The sequence below is a fragment of the Ranitomeya imitator genome, chromosome 4, assembly GCF_032444005.1.
Source record: "Ranitomeya imitator isolate aRanImi1 chromosome 4, aRanImi1.pri, whole genome shotgun sequence".
NCBI lineage: Eukaryota > Metazoa > Chordata > Amphibia > Anura > Dendrobatidae > Ranitomeya > Ranitomeya imitator.
In genome coordinates, this window is record NC_091285.1 from 38,550,335 (window position 1) to 38,569,144 (window position 18,810).

Here is an 18,810-nt window from a genome sequence, read left to right on the forward strand (position 1 = left end):
AGGCCGAAGCCTGCACTGGTGGCAGCTTTTGGTCAGTTGTGCCAGCGTGGCTTGTGCTGGACACGATGCCGACTACACAGCAGAGGAACAGCTGGCGGTGCTGAACCCCACTAACACATTGGCTGGTGTTTTTCTCTGTGCAGCTAGCATGTCCGGGCAGAAACTGGCGTTGTTTGAGCCCAGGGTCAGCAGGAGGAGGAGAGGAGCAAAGTGTAGGCCGAAGCCTGCACTGGTGGCAGCTTTTGTTCTGTTGTGCCAGCGTGGCTTGTGCTGGACACGTTGCCGACTACACAGCAGGGGAACAGCTGGCGTTGCTGAACCCCACTAACACATTGGCTGGTGTTTTTCTCTGTGCAGCTAGCAGTTCCGGGCAAAAACTAGCGGTGTTTGAGCCCAGGGTCAGCAGGAGGAGTAGAGGAGCAGAGTGTAGGCCGAAGCCTAGTTGAACCAATTTCAAAGGTTACCTTTAACCCCCCCCCTCAGGTGTTGCAAGGTACAAGAGCCACACCTTGAACAGCATTAATGATGCTCAAGTCAAAGGTTGCTCTATTTAATTTTGCTCCTTGCACACGCTGAATTAAACACGTACACTATTTAGCCCATTATACTGTCAAACAGTAGTGGAGCCGTGACTACTAGTCTCTTTAAGGAGACGCAGCACAGGTGTACAAATTTACACCTAGGTGCTGTGCGCAGATTCCTTACCGTTGTTATTTGCAGTACAGGAAACTGCGCTCTTGTGTTATCCCTTGGCAATACCCTGTTAGTGCAGGCCGTCTCATGACCTCATTTCATGTTGGCCGGTGCGGTTAACGATGGCCATAAATCCCAGACCCACAGTGGCTTTTCCTAAAGTCACACTGCGGTGCTGGGATTCGTGGCCTTGTGCAGTAAATATGTTCGCCGCTCACACATGTCCTTACACCTGCTTTAGACTGGGCGGCCTCAGCTGATCCCTTATCGCATGCCGCGGCCATGAGGCCGCACAGTCAGAAGAAGGCGGAAGGAGGGGAGTGAAGACAGGGGAACATATGCACTGCTCGTGCCCATCAATCACACCCTCGCAGTCAAAATATATGAGACAACGGGGGGGCATTGTGTCGGGCAGGGGGGACGCACAGGACAGCCAGCCAACCAATGATGTCAGGAGACGGGCAGCGCTAACAATGGGGGTGCTGCGTGTCATTAAAAAGGAAAGTCACACCTCAGGGACATTGTAATGGTCTGTAATGAGACACATTTTGTACTTGTTGAGTTCCACGTGTGCAAGGAGAAAAAGTCAGCCACCTTGTACAAATGCAGCAGTACTGCTGTACAAGGTGGCTGTTATACATAGAAACACCTGGGGGGGTGGGGGGCAGGCTCCCTTCAATTTCAGTTCATGTTCCTGCGTGGCGTTTGCAGGACACGTTGCCAGCTACACAGCAGGGGAACAGCTGGCGGTGCTGAACCCCACTAACACATTGGCTGGTGTTTTTCTCTGTGCAGCTAGCATGTCCGGGCAGAAACTGGCGTTGTTTGAGCCCAGGGTCAGCAGGAGGAGGAGAGGAGCAAAGTGTAGGCCGAAGCCTGCACTGGTGGCAGCTTTTGGTCAGTTGTACCAGCGTGGCTTGTGCTGGACACGATGCCGACTACACAGCAGAGGAACAGCTGGCGGTGCTGAACCCCACTAACACATTGGCTGGTGTTTTTCTCTGTGCAGCTAGCATGTCCGGGCAGAAACTGGCGTTGTTTGAGCCCAGGGTCAGCAGGAGGAGGAGAGGAGCAAAGTGTAGGCCGAAGCCTGCACTGGTGGCAGCTTTTGTTCTGTTGTGCCAGCGTGGCTTGTGCTGGACACGTTGCCGACTACACAGCAGGGGAACAGCTGGCGTTGCTGAACCCCACTAACACATTGGCTGGTGTTTTTCTCTGTGCAGCTAGCAGTTCCGGGCAAAAACTAGCGGTGTTTGAGCCCAGGGTCAGCAGGAGGAGTAGAGGAGCAGAGTGTAGGCCGAAGCCTAGTTGAACCAATTTCAAAGGTTACCTTTAACCCCCCTCAGGTGTTGCAAGGTACAAGAGCCACACCTTGTGCAGCATTAATGCTGCACAAGTAAAAGGTTGCTCTATTTGTTTTGCTCCTTGCACACGCTGACTAAAACACGTACACTATTTAGCCCATTATACTGTCAAACAGTTGTGGAGGCGTGACTTGTCTTTTTAACGAAATTTGCACCTAGGTACTGGGCGCAGATTCCTGAGCGTTGTTATTTGCTGTACAGGAGTCTGCGCTATTGTGATCCCTTGGCCATGCGCTGTGAGCGCTTCCTGTCTTCTGACCTCATTTCATGTCGGCCGTTGCGGTTAGCGATGGACATGAATCCCAGACCCACAGTGTGTTTTCAAAAAATCACACTGCGTGGCTGGGATTCGTGGCCTTGTGCAGTAAATAGGTTTGCCGCTTACACATGTCCTTACACCTGCTCCAGACTGGGCGGCCTCAGCTGATCCCTTATCGCCTACCACGGCCAGGAGGCCGCACAGTCTGAAGAAGGCGGAAGGAGATGAGTTAAGACAGGCGAACATATGCACTGCTCGTGCCCATAAACCACACCCTCGCTGACAAAATAAATATGACAACGAGGGGCGTTGTTTCTAGCAGGGCGGATGCACAGGCGCAGCCAGCTAACCATGATGACAAAAGACGGGAAACGCTACCAAGGGGGGTGCTGCGTATCATTACAAAGGAAAGTCACACCTCAGGGACAGTGGAATGGTCTCAATGAGACACATTTTGTACGTGTTGAGTTCCACGTGGGCAAGGAGAAAAAGTCAGCCACCTTGTACAAATGCAGCAGTACTGCTGTACTAGGTGGCTGTTATACATAGAAACACCTGGGGGGGTGGGGCCAGGTTCCCTTTAATTTCAGTTCCTGTGCCTGCATGGCGTTTGCAGGTCACGTTGCCGGCTACACAGCAGGGGAACAGCTGGCGTTGCTGAACCCCACTAACACATTGGCTGGTGTTTTTCTCTGTGCAGCTAGCACTTCCGGGCAAAACCTAGCGGTGTTTGAGCCCAGGGTCAGCAGGAGGAGGAGAGGAGCAGAGTGTAGGCCGAAGCCTGCACTGGTGGCAGCTTTTGTTCTGTTGTGCCAGCGTGGCTTGTGCTGGACACGTTGCCGACTACACAGCAGGGGAACAGCTGGCGGTGCTGAACCCCACTGACACATCACCTAGTGTTTTTTCTGTGTAGACAACACTTCCAGGTGGCAACTGACAGTGTTGAAACCCAGGGAATCAAAGAGGAGCAGAGTGTAGGCCGAAGCCTGCAGTGGAGCAAGTTGAAAGGGAACCTTTAACCCCCCCCCCAGGCATTTGTTGCTGAAAGAGCCATCTTGTACAGCAGTAATACTGCACATGGAAAATGGTGGCTCCGAAAATTATGCTCCTTGCAAACGCTGAAGTACACACTCATATAATGTGTCCCCTCACACCGTCAAACCATCCCGGAAGTGGGACTTTCCTTTGTAATGTGACACAGCACAGCCGTCATTCCAACCCCCTTGGTGCCGGGCGCCACCTCCTCAACGTTGTTTGGTTCTGTCACGGAGCCCGCGCTGTAATGTTATCCCTTGGCCATGCACAGTTAGCGGTGCCCGTCTTCTGACATCATGTAGGTGTCAGGCTGGCAGTGCCTGTGCGTCCAAGCTGCCCGAGATCCAACCTTGCAGTGTCATCTAATGTAGTCCCACTGCGGGCCAGGGATCCATGGGCATGCGCAGTGCATATCATCGCCTCTCACTCACCTCCTTCCTGCTTCTTCAGACTGTGCGGCGTCACGGCCGTGGCATGCTATTAGGGATCAGCTGACGCCGCCTAGTCTGAAGAAGCGTGAAGAAGGGGAGTGAGAGGCTAGTATATGCACTGCGCATGGCCATGGATACCAGGCCCACTGTGGGATCACATTAGACGACACTGCGAGGTGTGATTTCGGGCAGCGTGGACGCACAGGCGCAGCCAGGACGACAACAAATGATGTCAGAGGACGGGCAGCGCAAACTGTGCATGGCCAAGGGATAACATAACAGCGCAGGGTCCATGACGGAATCAAACAACGCTAAGGAGGCAGCGCACGGTGCCAAGGGGGTAGCAATGACGGCTGTGCTGCGTCACATTACAAAGGAAAGTCCCACCTCCGGGACGGTTGGACGGTGTGAGGGGACACATTACATGAGTGTGTAGTTCAGCGTTTGCAAGGAGCATAATTTCAAGAGCGACCTTTCCCTTGTGCAGTATTAGTGCTGCACATGGTGGCTCTTTCAGTAACAAACGCCTAGGGGGGGGGGGGGGACAGGTCCCCTTACATTTTAGTTGTGCCAGCGTGGCAGTCGCATGACACATTGCCGGATACACAGCTGGGGATCAGCTGACGTTACTGAACCCCAATAACAGAGGAGCGACTGTTGACTGTGCACACAGCACTTCCAGGCACCAACTGGCGGTGTTAGAGCCCAGGGACAGCAGGAGGAGCAGATTGGAGGTATTGCCGCACACACAGCTGGGGATCAGCTGACGTTACTGAACCCCAATAACAGAGGAGCGACTGTTGACTGTGCACACAGCACTTCCAGGCACCAACTGGCGGTGTTAGAGCCCAGGGACAGCAGGAGGAGCAGATTGGAGGTATTGCCGCACACACAGCTGGGGATCAGCTGACGTTACTGAACCCCAATAACAGAGGAGCGACTGTTGACTGTGCACACAGCACTTCCAGGCACCAACTGGCGGTGTTAGAGCCCAGGGACAGCAGGAGGAGCAGAGGAACAGAGTGTAGGCCGAAGCCTGATTGGAGCAAGTTGAAAGGAAACCTTTAACCCCCCCCCAAGACGTTTGTAGCTGAAAGAGCCATGTTGTGCAGCACTAAGGATGCAAAAGGAAAAGGTTGCTCTTTTAATTATGCTCCTTGCAAACACCGAAGTAAACACTAAAAATGTGTCCCTTTATACCGTTAAACCGTTCCGGAGGTGCGAATTTCCTTCGTAATGGGACACAGCACAGCTGTCATTCCTATCCCCTTGATGCCGTGCGCTGCCTCCTCAGCGTTGTTTTAAGCTGTCACGGAGCCTGCGCTGTTCTGTTAGCCCTTGGCCATGCCCAATTAGCGCTGCCTGTGTTCTGACATAATTTGGTGTCAGGCTGTCAGTGCCTGTGCGTCCACGCTGCTCCAGATCCCACCTCGCAGTCTCATCTAACGTAATCCCACTGCGGGCCTTGGAACCATGGGCATGCACAGTGCATAACCTCGACTCTCACTCCCCTCCTTCCCTCTTCTTCAGACTGTGCGGTGTCACGGCCGTGGCATGCTAGGGATCAGCTGACGGCGCACAGTCTAAAGAAGGCGGAGGGAAATGAGCGAGAGCCCGAGGGGAAGATATGCACTGCGCATGCCCATGGATCCCAGGCCCGCAGTGTGACTCAATCAGAAGACACTGCGAGGCGGGATCTCGGGCACCGCGGCCGCACAGGCGCAGCCAGCCTGACACCAAATTATGTCAGAAGACAGGCAGCGCAAATAGGGCATGCCCAAGGGATAACAGAACAGCGCAGGCTCCGTGACAGCTTAAAACAACGCTGAGGAGGCAGCGCATGGCACCAAGGGGGTAGGAATGACGGCTGTGCTGCGTCACATTACGAAGGAAAGTCCCAGCTCCGGGACGGTATAACGGTATCAGTGAACACATTTTATAAGTGTTAAGTTCTGCGTGTGCAAAGAGCTAAAAAAAAAGAGCTACCTTTTCCTTGTGCAGCATTACTGCTGCACAAGATGGCTCTTTCAGTAACAAACGACGGGGGGGGGGGGGGACAGGTTCCCTTACATTTAGGTTGTTGTGCCAGCGTGGCGGTCGCAGGACACATTGCCGGCTACACAGCTGGGGATCAGCTGACGTTACTGAAACCCAATAACACTGGGTCGTATGTTTTTACTGTGCAGCCTGCACTTCTGAGCCGCAACTGGCGGTGTTGGAGCCCAGGAATAGCAGTTCAGGTGGTAGAAAGATGAACACAGCAGGAGACCTGGATGACACCCAATTACTTAATCAGGCAGAGGAGTGGCAAATTCCTGCGAGATCCAGGCCTGGTTCATTTTCAGGAAAGTAAGCCGGTCAACGTTATCGGAGGATAGTCGCATGCGACGGTCTGTTAGTACACCACCTGCGGCACTAAAGACACGTTCCGATAAGACACTAGCTGCAGGGCAAGCCAGCACCTCCAATGCATACTGGCTTAGCTCTGGCCATGTATCCAGCTTAGAGACCCAAAACTTGAACGGGGAAGAGCCGTCTGGGAGTACAGTAAGAGGGCAAGCCATGTAGTCTGTCACCATCTGACGGAACCGTTGCCTCCTGCTGACTGGAGCCGCCGGTGATGGTGTAGACATTTGGGGCGGGCACACAAAAGTGTGCCAGAGTTGTGCCAAACTGGGCTTGCCTTGGGCAGAGGCACTGCTTCTGCTCCCTCTTTGGGCAGAGCCTCCCCCACTGCCTCGACGCACTGAGCTGCTTTGTAAAGCACTAGCAGCACTCCTCTCAGTTGGACAGGAGAAGATGATGGAATTCACCAGTGTGTCGTGGTACTCCCGCAATTTACGCTCCCGGGTCAACGCAGGGATGAGGTTTTGGACGTTGTCCCGGTAGCGAGGATCGAGGAGGGTGAACACCCAATAATCAGGCATGTTGAGAATGTGGTCGATGCGGCGGTCGTTTCTCAGGCACTGCAGCATGAAATCCACCATGTGCTGCAGAGTGCCAACTGGCCCAGAAACGCTGTCCCCTGCTTGAGACATGATCTCTGCCCGCTCGTCATCACCCCACCCTCGCTGTACACACTGACCACTGGACAATTGTGTCGCTCCCTCCTCTGGACGGAGCTCTTCCTCCTCCATTGACTCCTCCTCATCCTCCTCACAAATTGGCCCCTGCGTACCCCTTTGTGAGGAACCACGTGGCGCTGACTCTCCAGAAGCTGATGGAAAAGGTGACTCCTCATCCTCCACCTCTTCCACCACATCATCCCTTAACCCTTGCAAAGTTTGCTGAAGCAGGCAGATAAGGGGGACAGTCATGCTGACTAGTGCATCATCTGCACTTGCCATCCGCGTGGAATAATCAAAAGGACGCAAAACCTGGCAGACGTCCTTCATAGTGGCCCACTCTGTGGTTGTGAAGTCTGATCGGCGCTGACTGCGACTTCTTTGCGCCTGATGCAGCTGGTACTCCATAACTGCTTGCTGCTGCTCACACAACCGCTCCAACATATGTAACGTGGAATTCCACCGGGTAGGTAGGTCACATATGATGCGGTGTTCCGGAAGGTGGAATCGGCGCTGCAGAGCAGCAATGCGGGATCTGGCCAAGCTGGAACGCCGCAAGTGAGCACACTCTAGGCGGACCTTGTGCAGCAGGGCATCAAGATCCGGATAGTCCCTCAGAAAACTCTGCACAACCAAATTGAGCACATGTGCCAGACATGGGATGTGAGTGAGGTTGCCAAGGGCCAAAGCTGCCACCAGATTTCGGCCATTGTCACACACTACCATGCCTGGCTGGAGATTCGCTGGCAGTAACCACACATCGCTTTCCTGCTTTATGGCATTCCAGAGCTCCTGCGCTGTGTGGCTTCGATGCCCCAATGAAACTAGTTTCAAGACGGCCTGCTGACGTTTGGCCACGGCTGTGCTCATGTCGGTCATAGGTAAACGTTCACGGGTCCATGTGGGGGTGGACTGTGACGGATCCTGCAGAGAGGAATCAGAGGAACTGGTGTAAGAGGAGGAGTCGATGCGTACAGACTGGATTCCTGCAATCCTTGGAGTGGGCAGGACACGTCCTGCGCCACTCGCACGATCTGTACCTGGCTCAACAACATTAACCCAATGGGCAGTGAGGGAAAAATATCGCCCCTGTCCATGCTGACTGGTCCACGCATCGGTGGTGAGGTGGACCTTGCTACTGACGGCGTTCAGTAGCGCATGTTTTATGTTTGCCTCAACATGCCTGTGCAGGGCAGGGACAGCCTGCCTGCTGAAGTAAAAGCGGCTGGGCACCTTGTACTGTGGGACTGCCAATGCCATCAAGTCACGGAAGCTGTCAGTCTCCACCAGCCTGAACGAGAGCATTTCCAGGGACAACAGTTTGGCAATGCCTGCATTCAAAGCCTGTGCTCGGGGGTGGTTGGCCGAGAATGCCCGCCTTTTCTCCCATGCCTGTACTACCGATGGCTGTAGAGTAGACTGGGAGTGTGAGGATGACTGGGAAGGTGGTGCTGTGGGTGGAATTACACAAGGTCTCTGGGAGGAAGCCAAACCAGCTGTGCGTGAGCTGGAGGAAGAGGCAACACGAGCTGAAGAGGTGGTAGCTGCCGCTGTTGGTTGGCCTACATCTTCAGTGTGTTTCTGTAACTCCACCGCGTGCCTGGTCCGCACATGTTTCCACATATTTGTGGTATTGAGGTTGCTGACATTTTTCCCTCTTTTTACTTTATGATGACACAGCTTGCATTTGACAAAACAAATGTCATCTGCAACTGTGTCAAAAAAGGACCAGGCACTGCAAGTCTTGGGAGCGCCCTTTTTGGCTTTGGAAAGAGACAGGCTCCTAACGGGTGCCAAAGTGGAGGCTACAGGCTCCGCAGTCTTCCCCCTCCCTCTCCCTCTTTGGCCCGTAAGAGGAAGCTCTTCCTCTGAGCTGCTCCCACCACCTTCCTGTTCCTCACGCCACGATGGGTCAAGGACCTCATCATCTCCACTACCCTCTGCCACCAACTGCTCCTCCTGGGTAGTCTCAGCAGCACAGTACGCACGAGAAAGCGGCACCTGAGTTTCATCATCAGATGCGTACTGCGCTGTGGTCACCGGAGGCACTGGCCCACCTGCCTCTTCAGAGTCAGAGAGAAAAAGGTGTTGGGCATCACTGCACACTGCCTCTTCTTCCATTTCTCCAATGCTGCTTGGCTGGCCCCCTGTTTCCAAGCCAAGAGATTCAGAGAACAGAAGTAGAGACGGCTCCTGTCCTGGGCTCTCTGACTGCCTGGCCAATTTGGCAGGTGGTGAAGAGACAGATGGCTGCTCTCCAGTGCTCTGTGCCTGAGAGGATGTGGCACTAACTGAAGTCGATGCCGAGGCGTTAGCTGCCATCCACCCGACAACGGCTTCAATTTGGTCTTCACGCAGCAGCGGTGCACGGCGCTCTCCGACAAAGCTGCGCATGAAGGACTGTTCCCTGCTGAAACTGAGTGACGACGAGTCACCGGCGCCCGCAGCAGGCACAGAATCACCACGTCCTCTCCCTGCTCCTCTCCCTGCTCCGCGCCCACGCCCACGTGCCTTACTCCCTGCCCTCTTCATCTTGGTTGACAGATAAAGATAAGCAGAAAAGTACTAAGGCCTTAGTGTGCTTATTCCTGTAATGCTCCTCCTAACAGGTGTAAGAAACACTAATGTTGTAAATTGTGGACTAAACTTTATTATTTTTCAAATGTGGCCTACACAAGTGTTAAGTTGTGTTTGGTGAACTTAACTTTTTTTTTGGTGCAGATCGGGCTACAGAGCTAGTTTAAATCACACGGAGACCGTGCAGACAGCCGTAAACGGCGCTGCAAGGCCAAAAAACCCTCCTCTAGGTTATCCTATATAGTGTTTTTCCACTATTTAGCTGGATACAAGTGGAAAGACACTAATAGGAATTTTTTTTTTCAAATTTTAAACTGGCTGCACTATTTGAAAAAAAGGAAATTGTTTTTCAAGGTATGAGGCAGTAACGCACCCTGAGCTGAATCCAACCGGCTATGGCTGCACACAGACTACAGGGCGAGCTGCGCTCACACAGAGACCGTGCAGACAGCCGTAAACGGCGCTGCAAGGCCCCAAAAAAACCCTCTAGGTTATCCTATGTAGTGTTTTTCCACAATTGAGCTGGAGACTGGTGGAAAGACACTAATAGGAATTTTTTTTTTTTCAAATTTTAAACAGGCTGCACTATTTCAAAAAAAGGAACATTTTTCTCAAGGTATGAGCCAGTAACGAACCCTGAGCTGAATCCAACCGGCTATGGCTGCACACAGACTACAGGGCGAGCTGGGCTCACACGGAGACCGTGCAGACAGCCGTAAACGGCGCTGCAAGGCCAAAAAACCCTCCTCTAGGTTATCCTATATAGCGTTTTTCCACTATTTAGCTGGATACGAGTGGAAAGACACTTATAGGATTTTTTTTTTTCAAATTTTAAACAGGCTGCACTATTTGAAAAAAAAGGAAAATTTTTCGCAAGGTATGAGCCAGTAACGAACCCTGAGCTGAATCCAACCGGCTATGGCTGCACACAGACTACAGGGCGAGCTGGGCTCACACGGAGACCGTGCAGACAGCCGTAAACGGCGCTGCAAGGCCCAAAAACCCCCCTCTAGGTTATCCTATGTAGTGTTTTTCCACAATAGAGCTGGAGACTGGTGGAAAAACACTAATAGGAAATTTGAGAAAAAATGTGCAGCAGGCTGCACTAAGAGCAAAAAAGAACAACTGTGTGAGGCAGTGTGAACCCCCCCTGAGCTGAATACAACCGGGTATATGGCTGCACACAGACTACAGAGTGAGCTGCACACACACACACACACAGAGAGACCTTGCAGAACGCTGTTAAAACAGCGCTGCAAGGCAAGAGCAAGGTGAACAGTGAAGAACACACAGCGTTTTGCTAAATTAGCCTTTGGAAAGGAAAATAAAGCAATTAGCAAGCTCAACTGGCCCTCAGTTAGAACACAGCGTCCTGTCCCTAACTGAAATCACAGCAGAGTGAGCGCAAAATGGCGGCAGCGCTTTTTTATAGTGCAGAGTGACATCATTTCAGCATCCAATCACAGCCTTGCCAGTACTTACATGCCCACCATGCTAAACAGGATGTGCCCACACTTTCATTCATTCCTCATTGGCTGCTGCGTTCAATTTGAATTCTGGGAACTTCCGATTCCGGTATCCGATACGCGGGAAGTATCGGAATTCAGTATCGGAATTCCGATACCGCAAATATCGGCCGATACCCGATACTTGCGGTATCGGAATGCTCAACACTAATTATCATCGTATTGTTGTTATGCTGCCTTGCAAGCTCTGTAGCTCTGATGTCAGTTATGCCTCCCTTCTTCTTCCTTATCCTGTATGTCAGCCATATTATGAAGAGCACATTTCTGCATCTCTGGTTAAGTTCTTGTTACCTACTGTAATTGTGCATACCTATATGAATTCAGCTGGAAAATAAATCTTCTTCTGTAATCTTCACACATGCCTCTGCAGTTGAGTTCAAGCTACCTGACTGAACCATTTTGTGAGTAACAGTAACGGTCTCTCAAGCGCCCACATATGCCCACCCATTTAACCTGGTATGAATATTTTTTCAAGTCACAAGTTATTAGGATATTTTGTCTCTGTCCTAAAACCTCCCACCCAGCAAACAATTAACCAATCATGTTAAGACACATTAGTCCAAAATACCACCTACAATCCTCCCATTTTTTTTTCTGTCCTCACGGGTAGTGATGGGCAGACCTGCTCTTTTTGGTGATCCAGCTCTCATGGCTCCGCTCACCAAGAAGAGCCAGCTCTTTTTGGATCCTAAATGGATCCTTGTTAAATATGTGTTCACCATAGGTGAACACTTAGCTTGAGAAACAGCAATACTAATGTTTTAACTCAGGAAGAGTTCAGAAATCAATATTTTGTGGAATAACCATGATTTTTAGTCACAGCTTTCATTTGTCTTGGCATGCTTTCCACCAGTCTTTCACACTGCTTCTGGTACAAAACTTTAAGCAGTTCTTCTTTGATTTGAAGTTTGATGGCTTGTGACTATTCATCATCCTCTTGATTACATTCCAGGTTTTCAATTGTGTTCATATCTGGAGATTGGGCTGCCCATGACAGGGTTTTGATGTGGTGGTCTCTTAATTTTTGCCAGAGCTGTATGTGGACAAATCTGAACTAATTATCTTTCCTCCATCTCGCATATCTTCCCTACCTGATCTATCTATCAAAATAAATGAAATCACACTTTCCCTTGTACCAGAAATCCGCTGCCTCGGAGTATCCCTTGACTCTGCCCTGTCCTTCAAACTGCACATCCAAGCTCTCACCACCTCCTGTCGCCTCCAGCTCAAAAATACTCCCAGAATCCGTCCTTTCCTCAACCCTCACTCTACCAAAATGCTCATGCATGCCCTAATCATCTCCCGCCTCGACTACTGCAACATACTCCTCTGTGGCCCACCCTCTAACACTCTCGCACCCCTCCAGTCCATCCTTAACTCTGCTGCCCGACTAATTCATCTCTCTCCTCACTACACTCCTGCTTCCCCTCTTTGCAAATCCCTTCACTGGCTCCGAATTTCCCAGCGTATCCAGTTTAAACTACTAACACTGACCTACAAAGCCATCCATAAACTTTCTCCTCCGTATATTTCCACACTAATCTCTTAATATCTTCCCTCACGTAATCTCCGGTCCTCCCAAGACCTCCTCTTTTCCTCCATGCTTATTTGCTCCTCACCCAATCGCCTCCAAGACCTCCCGAATATCACCCATCCTCTGGAATTCTGTGCCCCAACCCATCTGGTTATCCACCACATTTGGATACTTCAAAAGAAACCTGAAAACCCACCTCTTCAAGAAAGCTTACAGCCTGTAATGACCAAACGGCCACCTCAACACCATAGGAGCTACTGCAACCCTCGACCTACTGTCTCCTTCCCCATAATCCTGTAGAATGTGAGCCCGCAAGGGCAGGGTCCACTTCCCTCTGTACCAGTCTGTCATTGTTAGTTTGTGTACTGTAAGTGATATTTGTATTTTGATGTAACTCCGTTTCATGTACTGCACCATGGAATTAATGGTGCTATATAAATAAATAATATATATATATACATATATATATATCTAATATATAATTGCCTAGAATACTACTTCCTGCAATTTGTGCCAACTTCCGTGGCTTTGTCCGGAGATAATGTCCGGAGCTAATGTCCGGAGCTAATGTCCGGAGATAATGTCCGGAGCTAATGTCCGGAGCTAATGTCCGGAGCTAATGTCCGGAGATAAGTGACGTCAACAGTGTCCAGTGTCTGATTGGTTGCCGCCTGCTGCGAGCGACCAATCAGAAACGTGCCGTACTGTGACACACTCCGCCCGCCATTTTGGTGTGATTTTTGAATTTTTACCTCACAGCAAGTTTCTACTGCGTGGAGGCGGGCCCAGTGACGTTGCTCTTCAAGCTCCTGCCGAATTTCGTCAAAAAATGATAATACCATTTACCAAAACTATATATATTTAGTTGGGAAGTGGTTCAGTGACATTTTCACACCAATTTTAAACTTTTGTTTGGTGTTTTCTCCATATACTGCCTATTATTTTTGTTCTTTCTTACTATTATTTATTAATTGTATTATTCTTACATTTGAATAAATAAAGTATATATGGATTCTAGACTCCCGATTCTTTAGAATCGGGCTGCCATCTAGTAATATATAATTGCCTAGAATACTACTTCCTGCAATTTGTGCCAACTTCCGTGGCTTTGTCCGGAGCTAATGTCCGGAGCTAATGTGCGGAGCTAATGTCCGGAGCTAATGTCCGAAGCTAATGTGCGGAGCTAATGTCCGGAGCTAATGTCCGGAGCTAATGTCCGGAGCTAATGTCCGGAGCTAATGTCCGGAGATAATGTCCGGAGCTAATGTCCGGAGATAAGTGACGTCAACAGTGTCCAGTGTCTGATTGGTTGCCGCCTGCTGCGAGCGACCAATCAGAAACGTGCCGTCCTGTGACACACTCCGCCCGCCATTTTGGTGTGATTTTTGAATTTTTACCTCACAGCAAGTTTCTACTGCGTGGAGGCGGGCCCAGTGACGTTGCTCTTCAAGCTCCTGCCGAATTTCGTCAAAAAAATGATAATACCATTTACCAAAACTATATATATTTAGTTGTGAAGTGGTTCAGTGACATTTTCACACCAATTTTGAACTTTTGTTTGGTGTTTTCTCCATATACTGCCTATTATTCACTGACTGTTATACTGAGAGACTGCCGTTTATTTAAAATGAAGGCTTAGCTAAGCCCAAGAGATGATTAAAAACGTTTCATACCAACCCATCAGATGTAAAATTACTGTGAAAATACCTGATGGGCACACAAGTATGCGCCAGTATGGGTACTAAGAGCCTTTCCACATAATAATGAAATATTTTAAAATGTCATAGAACATACCAATATACATAGTTATTGATACATATTATTTATTATTTACATTATTGTTCTTAAGCAAAGAACCGTTGTTGTGGCATTTGCCACAACACGCAAAGTTGTCGTCTGATGTCTTTCATCCCTCCCCTCATAAGCATGTTCATGGATCCTGTGTAACTGTACCTTAAATAACAAGAATTGTCAAGAGCTGGTAAGTGCAGCCATTTTTTGTTCTTTCTTACTATTATTTATTAATTGTATTATTCTTACATTTGAATAAATAAAGTATATATGGATTCTAGACTCCCGATTCTTTAGAATCGGGCTGCCATCTAGTATATATATATATATATATATATATATATACAGTATATACTACTTATGACTCTAACATAATATATATAAGTATGCCTATGTGTGCACTGCAAATTGTCTCTTCAGAAAGGAAGAGGACTGGAACTCTATAGCGCCACCTGTTGGCAGCAGCAATCCTGCAACTCACTATAAACCCTTTAACAGGCCTTGCAATATGACTTAGGATAGAAGTCAGATCAGAATCTCACTTGCTACATCATTTTGTGATCCAGATGGTAGATCCTGGGATGAGACTGACTAGCAGACCCTGAATTTAATTTAACACTGCTGGTGGATCCCATGGGTAAAGGGCATATTCCATATTTTAGAAACCATGGATCCATCCACACCATTGTTGTTTTTCAGTGCTGGAGTGGTGCAACTAATGTAAGTTTCCTGACCCTAGTATTACACGTGCCATCTGTTATCAGCGCCACTCTGGTCCTACAACTTCATCTTGTGACCGCGACTTCCTGTTGACCAGAAGTCGGAGGTAACGACCACGAGCCCTCAATATAAGTCTTATTCCGGATTTGTTCAGACATTCATAGACTTCCATTGAGTTATGATTTCCAGATTGCTCAGCAAACACTGAAGCGATCTGGCAGGCGCCAAACTGCAAAAAAACGACGACCACCAGGGGCAGAACGGAAGGGACAAGTGGGGCAGAGTGGGTGACAAGAACTGTTTTTGGTAAAGGTATTTACATTCAGGTCTAGAACTACAAACTGGTTGTAGCGGATAAAGGAAAGCCTAAGTTGGGCTAAGTTCCCACGATCAGCTTTTGATGTTGCAGATTGTCTGTACTCATTAAGTAAAATCGGTTACTTGCATTTTTTTTTGCGAAAATACAGCGAGTAAAGAAACTCACCAAAACCTCGTCGCCTAAGTCTAAGGGTTAAAGTTTGGCTGAAAATGAAGTTGGAAAGAGCATTTTAAAACATTTGTAAGGGTGCTTTCATATTACATTGGTGGGTCACATCGGGGCATACGTCCAAACTCCCCCGCGAAACGGGGTTAAGACTTTTGCGCTGGCAGGGCCATAGACTGTAATAGTGACAACAGAGTGAAGTGCACCATTTTCGTGAGTGTATTTCTACAATAGGCAGACACCCAGGTGTAGTCTTCTACGTCTGAATGTCCGCCTCCTGTAGACGTACACTCCCGAAAATAGTGCACGTCAGAGCACAAGTTCACTCTGCCTTCTCCATTACAGTCTATGTTCATGCCGGTGCTTAAGTCCAAACCCCGTGCTGTAGGGGGGTGCGGGTGGGGGTTCGGATGTATGCCACGGCGGCACCCATGAACGCAATGTGAAAGTGACCTAAGGGATTTGTACAATGAATCAGGACACAATGACACTTCTATTCTATTACCGCTGTGTTCTCGAGGCACCATCCAAACATAAGGGCTAGGACTTTACCCATCACTCTAGTCCTTCCTTGTTACCAAAAGCTACTACCAAAAATTATATACACAGGAATTGGAGTCATGTACTTTTATATGACTAAAATACTAATTTTTAATTAATCATAATTAAAAAAAAAACACATTTTGGCTATCTCTAGAAAATGAGGTCCAAATAATGGAGAACTACAGATATTAAACACCATTGGAATCATCACCATGATGACAGTGCACACATGCTATATAGGAATATATCACAGCCCTGCTGTCAACAAAGAGGCAATCCCAAATTATATCCAGACACTGCATCATTATTCTATATCCACTTCCTCAATGCACGTTTCGCATTAAGCTTCCTCAGGTGGTTACTGTGGATCTGTCTCATACCCCTTAAATAATGGTCTTTTAACTAGGTAAATCCTTTTCGTAGATGCCGATAAACCTGTGAATATGATGTATTAAATGTTTACCTTAGGTCTTGTAGACAATCAGTAGACTAATGGGTGAGCTCCATTCTCCAAAAATCAATCCATAGATTCTCCAGCAAGAAACACAATTATAATCTAGATTTAGAATAATACCTAAAACTTACTGTGTAATTGCTCGTAGAGACTGACTACGAAGAGGCTGAAGTCATGGCTCGCGGAGATGTGGAGTGGTCCGGAGTGAGCGGAGAGACCTGTTTAATAATTAGACCCCCTGAGAACGGATTTCTTTTCAGCTGGATCCCCCACCTACTGATGCCCTTAATCAGCCCCTACTGCCAGCTCCAACAAGCAGATCTGTCTAGAAAGACTTTTTTCCCACAAGACTTTCCAAATTCTGTACAAGTAACAGAGGGCCGATGTGCTGACTGCTGGGGTTAAGGCTGTAATTAACATTTAGAAAGAGACTCGTAGAAGGAAACGTGCGCTGCTTTCCTTGGAATTCATGCTTTGTGTATTGTGCATAACTTCTGATATTAGATTTTTGACTCTCTTTTATGAAAAACTTATGCACTTTTTTTTTTCCATTATTTTAAAGAAAGTGATCTTAGGCTAAATGGCAAAATTCCGGTTTAGTACATCGTACTGTTTCTCCCTTCATCAACTATGGAAGACCATAAAAGTGTTTTTAGGAGCGCCCGCTCCCCTGCATGTTGGCTTATTGCTTGCCGGGAGGTGGTGCGCTACTGCTTGATTGACACCTTGGACCAGCAGCATGGTTGCAGCACGTGCCCCAATTGTGCATTCTTGAATGCAGCAAGCAAAAGTAGCTTTACCACTATAGAATTGGAGGAGAGCAGCCACCCGGAAGTTGCCAAACATCTATTATGTTGAGGAAACCCCTTTAACCCCTTCATGACCAGGGGATTTTTCGTTTTTCCGTGTTCGTTTTTCGCTCCCCTCCTTCCCAGAGTCATAACTTTTTTATTTTTCTGTCAATTTGGCCATGTGAGGGCTTATTTTTTGCGGGACGAGTTGTACTTTTGAACAACATCATTGGTTTTAGCATGTCGTGTACTAGAAAACGGGAAAAAAATTCCAAGTGCGGTGAAATTGCAAAAAAAGTGCAATCCCACATTGGTTTTTTGTTTGGCTTTTTTGCTAGGTTCACTAAATGCTAAAACTGACTTGACATTATGATTCTCAAGGTCAGTACGAGTTCATAGACACCTAACATGACTAGGTTATTTTTTATCTAAGTGGTGAAAAAAAATTCCAAACTTTGCTAAAAAAAAAAAAAAATTGCGCCATTTTCCGATACTCGTAGCGTCTCCATTTTTCGTGATCTGGGGTCAGTTGAGGGCTTATTTTTTGCGTGCCGAGATGACGTTTTTAATTATAGCATTTCGGTGCAGATACATTCTTTTGATCGCCCGTTATTGCATTTTAATGCAATGTCGCGGCGACCAAAAAAACGTAATTCTGGCGTTTCGATTTTTTTTCCCGCTACGCTGTTTAGCGATCAGGTTAATACTTTTTTTAATTGATAGATCGGGCGATTCTGAGCGCGGCGATACCAAATATGCGTAGATTTGATATTTTTTTTATTGATTTATTTTGATTGGGGCGAAAGGGGGGTGATTTAAACTTTTATGTTTTTTTTATTTTTTTCACATTTTTTTAAACTTTTTTTTTTTACTTTTGCCATGCTTCAATAGCCTCCATGGGAGGCTAGAAGCAGGCACAACGCGATCGGCTCTGCTACATAGCAGCGATCTGCTGATCACTGCTATGTAGCAGAAATGCAGGTGTGCTGTGAGCGCCGACCACAGGGTGGCGCTCACAGCCACCGGTGATCAGTAACCATAGAGGTCTCAAGGACCTCTATGGTTACAATATACAAGCATCGCCGATCCCCGATCATGTGACGGGGGTCGGCGATGACGTCATTTCCGGCCGCCCGGCCGGAAGCGGTAGTTAAATGCCGCTGTCTGCGTTTGACAGCGGCATTTAACTAGTTAATAGGTGCGGGCAGATCGCGATTCTGCCCGCGCCTATTACGGGCACATGTCAGCTGTTCAAAACAGCTGACATGTCCCGGCTTTGATGCGGGCTCACCGCGGAGCCCTGCATCAAAGCAGGGGAGCCGGCATCGGACGGTATAGTACGTCCGATGCCGGTAAGGGGCTAAATGGGTTATCACGGCTCAGAAAAAAAAATGTGTCTGCTTTCTTAACCCTGCTGTTGTGTTCGGGTCATAGTGACCCGAACAGACTTTTTGCGGCCCTGTAGATTTTTTTCTGTAAGTCTCTAAAACTTGAGACTCCTTGACTTTTCCTCATTTGGGGGGACCTACCTATGAGTTTTGTT

General features: G+C 48.5%; 1 protein-coding gene across 1 annotated transcript in view; it reads right to left on the bottom strand.

The window, feature by feature from the left end:
• LOC138675404 (cationic amino acid transporter 2-like) overlaps positions 1-16,789 on the bottom strand; it is a 113,581-nt gene extending 96,792 nt beyond the window's left edge. Inside the window, exon 1 of the mRNA XM_069763551.1 lies at positions 16,608-16,789. The gene's annotated coding sequence lies outside the window, so the exon portion shown is untranslated. The remainder of the gene's footprint in view (positions 1-16,607) is intronic.
• Between the last annotated feature and the right edge of the window lie 2,021 nt (positions 16,790-18,810).